The 12,887-nt window shown below is 47.0% G+C and overlaps 1 protein-coding gene across 14 annotated transcripts in view; it reads right to left on the reverse strand.

The window, feature by feature from the left end:
• LDLRAD4 (low density lipoprotein receptor class A domain containing 4) overlaps positions 1-12,887 on the reverse strand; it is a 434,322-nt gene that overhangs the window by 362,076 nt on the left and 59,359 nt on the right. For 9 of the 14 annotated variants that reach the window (XM_055368377.2, XM_019014004.4, XM_055368378.2 and 6 more), the window contains exon 2: positions 11,923-12,006. The gene's annotated coding sequence lies outside the window, so the exon portion shown is untranslated. Of the gene's footprint in view, positions 1-11,477; positions 11,535-11,922; positions 12,007-12,887 lie in introns of all 14 variants that reach the window. The other 5 variants (XM_019014006.4, XM_055368379.2, XM_055368373.2 and 2 more) reach the window with 2 other exon arrangements.

The raw sequence follows: 12,887 nt of genomic DNA on the forward strand, positions 1-12,887 counted from the left end.
TCATCTAGTTTGACAATAACCAGGGGGAAGAATGGGTGCCCCATCAGCAAAGGGGAGGCACCAACTATCCAGGCCCTGCCGGCTCCTCCAGCTGTGCTCAGATGGGAGGACTGAGGTCTCCCCACAGGGTACAGCCCCACACAGTTACTGAGCCCACCACGTCTGCCCACACAGTAAAACTCCCCAACAGGGTATGGGAAGGGCAGGAATCTGCTGTCCTGAACGGAACATCCAGAATGTTCCCATGGTTCTCCTAGAGGCTGCTGAACCTCTTCCAGGAGCCCCCAATATCACGAGGAAGGCTGAGATATGGTGAGATTATTCTTCATGTAGGAGGAAGCCTATTCTTGAAGACAACTCTTCACCTCTAGAAGCTCAAGCACCCAACTTCAGCAAGAAGGAATTTACATCTGGCATTCTGCAACCCAGGTGTTCTCTCCACTTCCCATCTCTCCACGGCAGTCCCAATGGCTCAGGACTGGACACAGCTGGGTCTGTGGCTGAGCATAGAGACAGACGGCCCCACAATTTTAGCAATGACTCATCTCTCTTTTACTTTGCAAAGTATGACAGTGGCCAACTAGCAAACTTCATCACAGTCTTATTTATGCTTTCTTCACTGAAGCTCCCAAAAGATGGAGTCGGTGTTTTTGTTCAACTGTAAATTAAAGACAGATGACACTCCTGAAGATTTCGTGTTAAGTGATTAGTCAAGTAACTGGCCATATAGTACTAAATTCTACTTATATTTACACACTTATGAATCCTTGAACAGTTCAATGTCCTGCAGTCTACAAAATGCTTTTTACTCCCTTTAACACTGTTAGTCACCACAAATAGTCTAGGCCTCATGTAATCTCTCATTTCCTCAGTTTATACACCTATGCAATGAGACAAATGAGAAAGTGAATATGATGTGACTTAAGTCCCTAGGAACTAAACAATTATGTGTGCTGGAACTGAACAATTTTACTTTTAGAACTCAGAAGACTGACACAACAGCATATTCAAAACAACTGCTAAACAGCTCTAGTGCTGGGACCCTTACAGCCATGTGGAAAATACCATGCAGTGGAGCCTTCTGAATTGTTGCAAATAGGAACAGAGTCCCAGCTCCTTATGAGGCCTGACTGGTGTTTCTAAAAGTCCCCAGATGTCAAAATGCCTGAAGGCTTGGGGCTTGGATGAGGCTGTTTCCACAGTGCCTAAGTTCTCCTGCCAAAGCTCTGTGCTTGTTCATTTCTCTTCTAGGTGGTGTTTTAAGTGCTTCTAAGTAGGACAGTCATATCAGGAGGTCCTCATGCTTTGCGGGTGTCATCACAGTGCAGAAGGTGCGGTCAAGTGCCATGGTCTGCAGGGCTGCTACCGTGGCCCCGTGACTCACCTTGCAGAGTGACCACGGTCTGCGGGGCTGCTACCGTGGCCCGTGACTCACCTTGCAGAGTGACCACAGTCTGCGGGGCTGCTACTGTGGCCCCGTGACTCACCTTGCAGAGTGACTTCTGCATGGCTTTTCTTTCATAGTCACTATATATTGCGCTAACACCTTTACAGATTATTTTTAGATTGTTGAAATTGTATTTTTCAGCAATATTTTAACTTGAAATAGCCAAAGTTGTGTATCTGGTCCTATTATCAACTAAATTTTTCTGTACTATAAATTGGACACAATTTTAATATAAACAACTCTAATATGGATAGCTAAACTAATCTTTCAGTTTCAATACACGTGTCCTTTAAACAGATAGGGAAGAGACCTTTATCAGTGTAGTTTTGGCTAAGCTAATGGAAGGTGGCTAAAAGGATATCATTTTCCTTTATTCACCTGAAGTTGAGGTTGGGACATTTGCCTATTTCATTCTGCATTACATTCAACTCACATTTATCTAGAGGATTATAAAACTGCCAGACATTTTACTGATTAAAACCACCACCCAAATATTACAATTAGGATTACTACAGAAGTAAATCCTCAGTTTGAAATATGAAAGGAATACAAATTGGTAATTGTTCCCATTCCACCTTCTTCACGGAATAGAGTGATCACTTTGGAGAGGATAATAGTAGCATCTGGTCATTTATCTGATGGCTTCTACATTTATATGAGATTTTCTAAAAATACCTAAACACCCAAATTACTAAATTAAAACTAGTTATGCAGGTACATTTTGCCTTAATGTCTTTGCCTCTTGTGAGATAAGGTTTTTAACATTTTTCTCTGTATTGAACCAATGTCAGTATTTTCTAGTCAGTCTTCCATTAATTATTCTAAATTGTAGGAAGCTTATATTAATTACTTGCATTTTCTCTGAAATAAATATTTGATTACCAGGTTTCAACTGGGACTAAATCCAGTCCTCATAATAAGTGTTTCTCTCTCCATCCATCCACACTAAGTTCAATGTGAAATCAGGAGAGTGTAGGAGTAAGAATTTGGGCACCCCCTGCCCCGCCCCATAACCTGAGGGCAGACAGTGGAGAAGGGTACAGAAGCCCACACCATAGGGTGGCGCTGTCGTAGTCACCAGCCAATTACTTATCCAAAGGATGTCCCCACCCTGCACCCACTCTCCAAAGGGAAGTACCAGGTAGTTTCTCTTTATCAGATACAACTCAAGAGATACAGAAGGCAAACTCATTTCAACCTTACTGTTTAAACTCATGGCCTTCAGTGATCCTCCTACCTGGGCTAAACGTTAAAAAGTGTTAACAACTGTTTTTTGAAAAATCATGAAAAACAAACAAAAACTTGATAACAGAACAGATCATCCTGATTATACTATAATAAATGTCATTACAGCACCAAGATCAAGACATCTGAGTGTATCTTTCTGTACTTTATGGGACAGTATTTCATAGAAAGATATACTAAGATATTCGCAGACTTCTCCTGCTCTCCAGAGGGCTGCTTTCTTATTTCCTCTACGTCCTGGTGGGGATCGTGCTGTTGTGGGTGACACCAAGTCTCTGTGTGTGGTGACTTCTCCCAGCCTGACTGCTTTCTAGCCAATCTCCGGTCATTTCCCCACATTTGCCCTCCAGACGCGTCCAGCCACACGGGCTAGTCCAGGCTCTCCACTCGGAGTGAGCGCCACCTCCTAGGCTGCTGTCTCCGCTCAGACCACCTTCTCTTTACCCAAGACTGAAGCCCAAAAGTCACTCTGCAATCCACCTTCTGCCCCACCTGCCCTGCACATTCCAGCTACCAACACAATCGGCGCACGGATCCCTCCACCCCAGGCCTCTTCTCCATAGCTGCTGCTTCAGCTCAGGCCCTGTCCCCCAGGCCAGGGACAGCTCCTCACTGTCCTTCCTGGCTGGCCCTCTCAGCTTCCGTCTCCTTCTCCACTGACTCCCACCCTTGGCCACCAGACTCAGCTTCCTAAACACGCATCTAATGACACTGTCTCCTCTGAAAAGTGCAGTGGTTCCCACATCGTATGGGATAATCTATGCAGAGCATTCAAAACCTCATGGCGCCAGGAGGTCGAGGCCAGCCCAGGCAACATAGTGAGACCTCATCTCTACAAAACATTTTAAAAGTTAGCTGGGCATGGTGACACACACCTGTATTCCCAACTACTCAGGAGGCTGAGGCAGGAAGATTGCTTGAACCAGTAAGTTGAGGCTGCAGTGAGCTATGATTGTGCCACTGCACTCCAGCCTGGGTGGCAAAGCAAGACCCTGTCTCTAAAAATAAATAAATAACAAAACTCTATAGTTTGGCCCTAACTTTCTTTTCCAACTGTATCTCTAGCTCTCGTCTTCCTGTTCCAAGGACAACATAATATGAGTCAGCTTTAAAATGGAAGGAGATTCTGAGACAGGCTCCAATGTGTGTGAACCCTGAAGACTTTACGCTAAGTGAAATACACTAGACACAAAGGGACAAATACTGCATGATTCCACTTATGAGGTATGTAGAGCAGTCAAAATCACAGAGACGGAAAGTAGAACCATGGGTGTCAGCAGCTGGAGGGAGAGGGAATGCAGAGTTAATGTTTAATGGGTACACAGTTTTGGTTTGGGAAAATGGAGAGAGTTCTGGAAATGGATGGTGGTGATGGTTGCACAACGTGAATGTACTTAATGCCACAGAACTGTACGCTTAAAAATGGTTAAAATATACTGTTTCCATAGCAGCTGAACCATTTTATATTTTTTCCAGCAACACACAAGGGTTCCAACTTCTCCACATTATGTATATCTTACCATAGTTTTTTTTTTTTTTAAGGGACAAAAAGTTTGAGAAACAAAGTTAACAGTGTGCTGTGAAAGCTGAGTTGAAGGGCTGGCTTGAGTTTCCCCCACCATTCTCTAACAAGGGTGCAGCCTTGACTTCCCTACCACAAACCCCGAGTTTCAAGAAAGACATGGAAAAATGTGGACAGCCCCAGCAAACCAGATCCCAGGAGAAAAAGAGGGAAACTGTTAAAGTTTCAGGCTAAGCAGACAGACCCCAGACCCCTTGTGCACAGCGGAACCCTCTCCCAAGCACTGAGCTCACTAAGCTAACCCAGCATCGCCACGAAGCCTCCTGCAGGAAGCACGCCAACTTTAAAATATTATATGAAGTTCAAGAAGAAAGCCTACAAAGGAAAAGCCCAGCAGACACCTCCAATGGCCCCCATGTTAAGTTACACAATTGACAACAGAATCCTGTCCCCTGACTGTCCTCGGCAAGCCTGTCCATGTCACCCTCTGCCCACTCATGACACCTCCAATCTGACCATCACTGAAGTGACTGCCCCAAGCCAAATGAACCACACACCTTGTGCTCCACTGCAAGCGCTCTTAACCCTTTCTGGAGGTCAAAACCCTCCTGAGAATCCTATCAAAGCCCTGGCATTCTCCCCAGGAACTGGCAACATTTCAAGGAATTTACAGATGCCCCTGGGCCCCTGGGGCTTACAAACACTGTCCCAGTGCCCGTCTCCTTCACATTTCCCTTCTGTACTGCACTTGAGAGGGACGCTGCAACCTCCCTCCATTTGTAAGAACTATATAACAAATTTCAAGAATCCCTCAGGACTCTCTTTGAAAGGGCGGCCCACGCCCCCCACCAATGTCAGGACGTCAAGGGGAGGTCGTCTCACGTCGGCTTGAGAGGCACAGCCCGTCCGACATGCCACATCCCCAAAGGACGCCCCTCCCTGCGACTGCCCTCACAGATGCACTGATGTGACTTATAGGGACTGCTGCGATGCAGTCTGTTAACACTGGCACCAGCTGCCACGGGCGAGTCATCTCAGGAACCTGACCTTGGCAAAGCGTGTTTCACACTCGAGCACAGTTCATCCGGGTGGCCTCAAGCAGGGGCAGGAAGGCGGAAAACGGACAGGGAGGTGCCAGGGTGCACTGCCCCCCAAACCGCACCAGAGGACTCACCTCACCCACACAGGGAGACCAAACCCTCAAAGCCAAATTTTCAAGCTGCTGCTGAGAATCCCATAAAAAGCAATGCTATTTCTAACCTCCCGCACCACGGAAAAATACACACGCCACCAAGCAACCCAGAATCTAAGGGTTTATTTTTACATCTTTTCCCCACATCCCCCACCCTGGCCTCCCCCACAAAATTTTAGGTGGAAAATTTGCTAGCTTTTTAGCAGTTTGACAATGCTGTGCTAGGCATGAACTGACGGAGCTGCTAGCGCATTTGAGTTTAAAGCAAAGCGTCGAAGTATTTATCCCATATGACTTCACAGGTCTGCTTGATGAGAAACTAATAAACTCTAATCACAGAAGACAGAATCCAACAAGCAGGCGGAGACAAGGCCCAGGTCTCAGGCCACGGGCAGAAGTGGCAGAGGTGGCAAGTTTCTCTTTCCCACCTCTGAAAGTGGTGTTCCCACCACGGGACTTTCCTCCTGTGGGCTGGCATTCTCTAATCCAAACTATAAACAAGGGCATTCGGCATCCCTGATGCCCTTGCTGCATTTCTGATTTTCTCAATGCCACTCTTAACCCTTGATTTGGTTTGGCTGTGTCGCCACCCAAATCTCAACTTGAATTGTATCTCCCAGAATTCCCACATATCGTGGGAGGGACCCAGGGGAAGGTAATTGAATTATGAGGCCTTTCCTGTGCCATTCTCGTGATAGTGAATTAGTCTCACGAGATCTGATAGGTTTGTTTCTGCTTTTGCTTCTTCCTCATTCTCTCTTGCTGCCGCCATGTAAGAAGTGCCTTTTGCCCTCAGCCATGATTCTGAGGCCTCCCCAGCCATGTGGAACTGTAAGTCCAATTAAACCTATTTTCTTCCCAGTCTCGGGTATGTCTTTATCAGCAGGGTGAATATGGTCTAACACAGTAAATTGGTATCAGTAGAGTGGAGCATTGCTGAAAAGATACTCGAAAATGTGAAAGCGATTTTGGAACTGGGTAACAGACAGAAATCAGATCAGTTTGAAGGGCTCAGAAGAAGACAGGAAAATGTGGGAAAGTTTGAAACTTCCTAGAGACTTGTTAAATGGCTTTGCCCAAAATGCTGATAGCAATAAGGACAATAAAATCCAGGCTGAGGTGGTCTCAGACGGAGATGAGGAACTTGTTGGGAACTGGAGCAAAACTGACTCTTGCTATGTTTTAGCAAAGAGACTGGCAACATTTTGCCCCTGCCCTAAAGATCTGTGGAACTTTGAACTTGAAAGAGATGATTTAGGGTATCTGGTGGAAGAAATTTCTAAGCAGCAAAGCATCCAAAGGTGACTTGGGTGCTGTTAAAGGCATTCAGTTTTATAAGGGAAGCAGAGCATAAAAGTTTGGAAAAATTGCAGGCTGACTATGCAATAGAAAAGAAAAACCCATTTTCTGAGGAGAAATTCAAGCTGGCTGCAGAAATGTGCATAAATAGCAAGAAGCCTAATGTTAATCTCCAAGATCATGGGGAAAATGTCTCCAGGCCTTGTCAGAGACCTTCACAGCAGCCCCTCCCATCACAGGCCCAGAGGCACAGAAAGAAAAAGTGGTTTTGTGGGCTGGGCCCAGGGTCCCCATGCTGTATGCAACCTAGGGACTTGGTGCCCTGTGTCCCAGCATCAGAAGTGGCTGAAAAGGGCCAAAATATAGTTCAGGCTGTGACTTCAGAGGGTGGAAGCCCCAAGCCTTGGCAGCTTCCACATGGTGTTGAGCCTGCGGGTACACAGAAGTCAAGAATTGAGGTTTGGGAACCTCTGTCTAGATTTCAGAAGATGTATGGAAATGCCTAGATGCCCAGGCAAAAGTTTGCTGCAGGGGCGGGGCCCTCATGGAGAACCTCTGCTAGGGTAGTGCAGAAGGGAAATGGGGGGTAGGAGCCCCCACACAGAGTCCCTACTGGGGCATGGCCTAGTGGAGCTGGGAGAAGAGGGCCACCATCCTCCAGACCCCAGAATGGTAGATCCACAGATAGCCTGTACCGTGTGCCTGGAAAAGACACAGACACTCAATGCCAGCATGTGCAAGCAGCCAGGAGGAAGGCTGTACCCTGCAAAGCCACAGGGGTGGAGCTGCCCAAGGCCACAGGAAGCCACCTCTTGCATCAGTGTGACGCAGATGTGAGACCTGGAATCAAAGGAGATCATTTTGAAGCTTTAAAATCTGACTGCCTCTCTGGATTTTGGACTTGCATAGGCCCTGTAGCCCCTTTGTTTTGGCCAATTTCTCCCATTTGTAACAGCTGTATTTACCCAATACCTGTACCCTTATTGTAACTAGGAAGTAACTAGCTTGCTTTTGATTTTACAGGCTCACAGGCAGAAGGGACTTACCTTACCTAAAATGAGACTTTGGACCGTGGACTTCTGGGTTAATGCTGAAATGAGTTAAGACTTTGGGGGACTATTGGGAAGGCAAGATTGGTTTTGAAATGTGGGGATGTGAGATTTGGAGGGGGCAGGGGCAGGATGATAGAGTTTGGCTGTGTCCCCACCCAAATCTCAACTTGACTTGTATCTCCCAGAATTCCCACGTGTTATGGGAGGGACCCAGGGGAAGGTAGTTGAATCATGGGGGCCAGTGTTTCCCATACTATTCTCATGATAGTGAATAAGTCTCATGAGATATGATGGGTTTATCAAGGGTTTCTGCTTTTGCTTCTTCCTTATTCTCTCTTGCTGCCACCATGTAAGAAGTGCCTTTCGCCTCCCGTCATGATTCTGAGGCCTCCCCAGCCATGCGAAACTGTTAGGTCCAATTAAACCTCCTTTTCTTCCCAGTCTCGGATATATCTTTATCAGCAGCATGAATCCAGACTAATACAACCCTAAAGTTGAAGAATCGGGGACAATGGTGAGATGGAGCTTCAGACTCCAGTCCCCTGATGCTGGGTAGACAGAGGTCCGGGAGGAGACAGGAGGTAAGAGGAGACATGGGAGACACAGAGAGGGGTCCCAAATAAGGCTGAATATCTCAGAAACTCTTTCAGAAGCCAAGGGAGACCCCTGAATAGAACCCCCAAACCTGGGATCCCTCCCAGGATCCCAGCACTGGCCACCTTGGTGTCACTTCCCTGACAGCAACCTGAAAGGCCAGCAGAGGCTCTGACCCACAGCTTCCCCACTGCCCACGCAGGTGGGAAACCTCGGGGCACCCCCTGCAGGAACCACCTTCAAGGCTGAGTTTCAGTCCTCCTCAAATTAGAAGCCCCCAGCATTAGATGGTCATTCACATAACAACTCCAATTGTCTTTTGTGGGTATTTTTTGTTTTTGTTTTTGTTTTGAGGGGGGTGGGGGGCGGGATTGGAGACAGGATCTCGCTGTCCTGCCCAGGCTAGAGTGCAGTGGCATGATCATAGCTCACTGCAGCCTCAAACTCCCAGGCTCAAGTGATCCTCCTGCCTCAGCCTCCTGAGTAGCTGGGACCACAGGCATGAGCTACCAGGCCCAGATAATTTTTTTGATTTTTTAGTAGAGCTGAGGTCTCATTATGTTGCCCAGGCTGGTTTCAAATTTCTGTGCTCAAGCGATACTCCTGCCTTAGCCTCTCAAAGTGCTGGGATTCCAATTCTTTTTGTTTGATAACATTTTCACGAGTTAATCTGTTTTATTGCATGGTGCCAAAGACCACTTTATACACACATCTGGTGAAAATAAGCAGGACTCTATTTACCAGTGTAGACAGCAGGGACCTATATTCAAAGGTAATGATTGCTTCTCCCAGTACTATTGGTCCTCTTTGATTTTACCTTAAAAAGTTTAAATTGAGCAAAGATAGAAGTTCAGGTCGGGATGCATTGCCTGGGTCTAAGGTTATTTTTTCATTGTTCCAGTGTGTCTCCCCACAGGGACCACTGGTCTCACACTGGAAGACATCCGCATGGTCCCTGGTCTGCACCGGTGCCTTCAGATCCCTTAAGGACCAAGAAGAAAACCAAAAGAGAGGTGGAGTTTTCTCCAGCTGCACCTTTCCAGTCTGTGCTGACAGCCAGCCAGATCTCAGTCTGAGGCTGCATTGTCTTATGCGGAGGTCAGGGAATGGTGCAGGGAGCCTGAATTAACGATTTCTTTGCCCACACCCCAGTGGCTTTGTGCTTAATCACGTCAGCAGCACTCCCCCACACGCTCCAGCAGGATGCCGTGTGAAATTCCTTAGCAAACTTCCGTAGTCCTGAAAGAGGACAGAGAGAGCAGGACCTCTGCTATTTTCCTCCAATCCCCCCAGCACACAGATCACAGCAGAAAGCCAGCATTAGGGTGGAAAATAACAGCCAACATGTTGTTGAGTGACGACTGTGCATGGAATGCTGAATTAGGCATCTTCAAAGTAATTCCATGAGATAAATATTATCCCATTTAAAGATGAGAAAAGCTGAGACTCACAGAGGGTTAAGACTTGCCAAGGTAACAAAGTGAATGAAAGTTACCACGCCAGAACTCAACCCAAGGTCTGTGGCTTCTGAGTTCCCCACACAAATGCAATATGGCAAGGGCATATGTTTTCAGATTCATCGAGGAGGGAAAAACTCAAAAGTGCATTTAATAACAACCTAAACACGGGGACCAGGCTGCATTTTAAAACCAAGTCCAAATAAATCCACTGTACAAGGAGACAGGCACATCCTGCAGTTAACGCAAAGCTCTAGGCCTCCTTGGGCCCTCCCAGGCAAGCAGACAGAAAGCAGAAGAAGGCAATACCACCTGTCCATTTTATCAGCTCTTAGGGATGTCTCACAGTCCAGCTGTGAGCTGCTTAAGGGACAAAATTTTGCAAGTAACAGAGCAAATATAAATTCCAGGACAGTCAGCTGTAAGAACCTATTTTAGAGGTGTGAAAGTTCCTACGACGCCTCGCAATCTAAGTCTGTGCTTGAAAATTACCCATGACGATGAAGCACCATGCAGTTCTGCAGAGAGTGATTTCTTCTTTAGCCGCTCTGATTTTCAGGAGAAGCAACGTAGCTCTGTATTTAATTTAAAATCCACATATACCAGTAGAGTCAAGACAAAGTTTTCCATTACCAACTTTGAAAGTTGCTTAAACTAATTGATGAGTGAGGTAACCCCACATAAGGGGGAAAATCAGATACTTATGTCATTTGCAAGAATTCTTTTTACTTTTGCTGAAATGTTGTAACTCAAGTTTCAGTCTTCGGGGGCATAGTCCAGTGGTGTGTTCCGCTACCTAGTAAAATTCTACTTGAAGACAGTGCTAGTTTTTGGTGGGTCAATTCAATGGCAACTGTATTTGAGACAATAAAAGAGAAATGAAACTGCGCCCACGCTTTTGTCAGCCCTGGTAGAGAGGCGCTGCCGCTGCCCACTTCAAGCTGGCGGTGGGTGTGCCAAACGATGGAAGACAAACAGTTCCTCCACACCCACCAAGCCAGCGAAGAGCAGCGATTTTCAAACACCGTGCTGTTCTGTCAGGTTAATAAAGGGATCGTGTGAATAACAAGCATTTAGTCAGTCACTGAACATCCACGAGGCGTGCGGTCTGGGTGTTCCCCGTGAGCTCTTTCCACCCCAGCTTCCCGAGAGCCAATCGAATGGGCATGAAATTCACTCAGGAGAGAGGAGAGAAACACACGAGCTCAGCAGTGGAGGAGCTGCCCCCACATAGAACCCAGGCGTGGTTTGCTCTGCCATGCATACTGCTTTGCACCCAACTGTAAAACGTCCATTTACATCCCAGGGTCTGTGTGCCTCAGCAAGGAAGCACCGCAAATCCTCCTGGATTCTCCAGGTGCCTCCTCTGCTGGCAACAGCAACCAGAAAGGAAAAGGTTGGGTTATGCTCCAAGAGCTTCAGGGGGGATTCCTCATCAAGTTGTTTCATTTGCCAAAAGTTTTGTCGAGCTCCTGACACTGCAGGCACTGTTCTAGGCCCTGAAGAAAAAATAAATGGAAGGAAGGGAGACAAGCGGGAGAGAGCGAGGTCCTTGCTCTCATAAGGCTTACATTCTAGAAAGGGATTTCCCATAAGCAATGAGTCCCACCACCAGGCACATTAAAAATATAGGGAAAAAATGGACCTTATATTTTATAGAATGTCTTACCTTCCTGAAAATTCTCATGTATTTCTTCACTTCATGTTCTTTGACATCAAGTGAAGCCTGACAATGAGACAGAATAAGCATCACTAAAATCACAGATGAACTGAGAAAACATGGCGTCTCGAGCAGAGCAGGGCATCCTGAGGCCAGAGGCTGACGCTGGCATGCCAGGTAGGGGGCTCTGGGCATCTCCCAGCTCTGCCACTGACTGTCCCCCACCAGGGCTGGCTCTGAAAACACACAGGTGTCACCCAAGCTTCTACTGTGAATAGATACCCAAGCCCCAGCCATTAACATCCAGCCCCAAAGAAGAAACACACAAATGAGGCGCACCCTTGTCAAAACAAACGCAGCCAGACAGGTCCACCATTGCAGAGCAGCTCCTGCCGCGACAAGCTCTGCTTCCCAGACATCATCACAAAGAACAGTCACAAGTAGTTCCACTTACCTTTTACACTATACAGAAACTGATGGGAGTTCTCGGAAATGGCCCAACAGGAGGTTTGATGTCACGAACGTAGAGCTTGAACTGCTAGAAAGAAAGATGAAGAACTTCTGTGAGCCATTTGTTTCTTTTTGTGTGTGCCCCTCTCAAGTTTCAAAAACGGTTAAATATTTGAGGGCTGTCACGAGAAGAGGCATAAATATCAAAATGAATCCAATAAAAATGCAATAATAGGCATCAAGTAATAAAGGGAAGGAAGAGAGAAGAATTACAGCACAGAATTACCAAACTGGGACAAAATCCCCCTCTGCCTCCACTCAGCCACAGGGGCACCGAGTCCTCATCTGTCAAAGGACACACGCTTGTTCCTGCAGAGGCACAGGCCTCCTCTTTGATGAGAGGCCAAATAACAGATAGTATCCCTGTTGGACTGGTCTTCTTAAAATTCATACACACCCTAAAGGCTGTGAAAAGACCATCTTCTTTCACGACAATCCAGTCTCAAGACAACATGGGTCCACCTAAGGCGGGCAGGCCCCAGTGATTCCTCTGCTGAAATACATGTCTGATTTCATGGAAGAGGCAAGCCCTCTAGCAGTGACACTGCTGGGATGGTAACGTTCGTGACTCTGCAAGGCTGCCTTTACCTGCCCACCATCCTGTTAGGAGAGTGTCCTCCCAGCTGGTGCTTCAGATTTTGTCCATTCCATACAACCTGTCACTGGCATCCCCATCCCAACTGAGTGAGCATGCTCTGTGGGCATCGCACCGTCCCAGGTGGAGCGCCGGGTATCCTCGGGTGACCGCCTCGAGCTCCAAAGCAGTTTCAGGTGAACTCAGCAAAGCTCGGCCTCAGACACCACATGCGCCTCTCAGGCACCCCGCCCTCCAGTGTGCAGGACACACTCTTGTCCAAGGGGGACTAAGCCACCATCTGTCTGGCTTGTGTGCTGCAGTTCATTCTCCAG

This window comes from Gorilla gorilla, chromosome 17 (assembly GCF_029281585.2).
Source record: "Gorilla gorilla gorilla isolate KB3781 chromosome 17, NHGRI_mGorGor1-v2.1_pri, whole genome shotgun sequence".
NCBI classification, from domain to species: domain Eukaryota; kingdom Metazoa; phylum Chordata; class Mammalia; order Primates; family Hominidae; genus Gorilla; species Gorilla gorilla.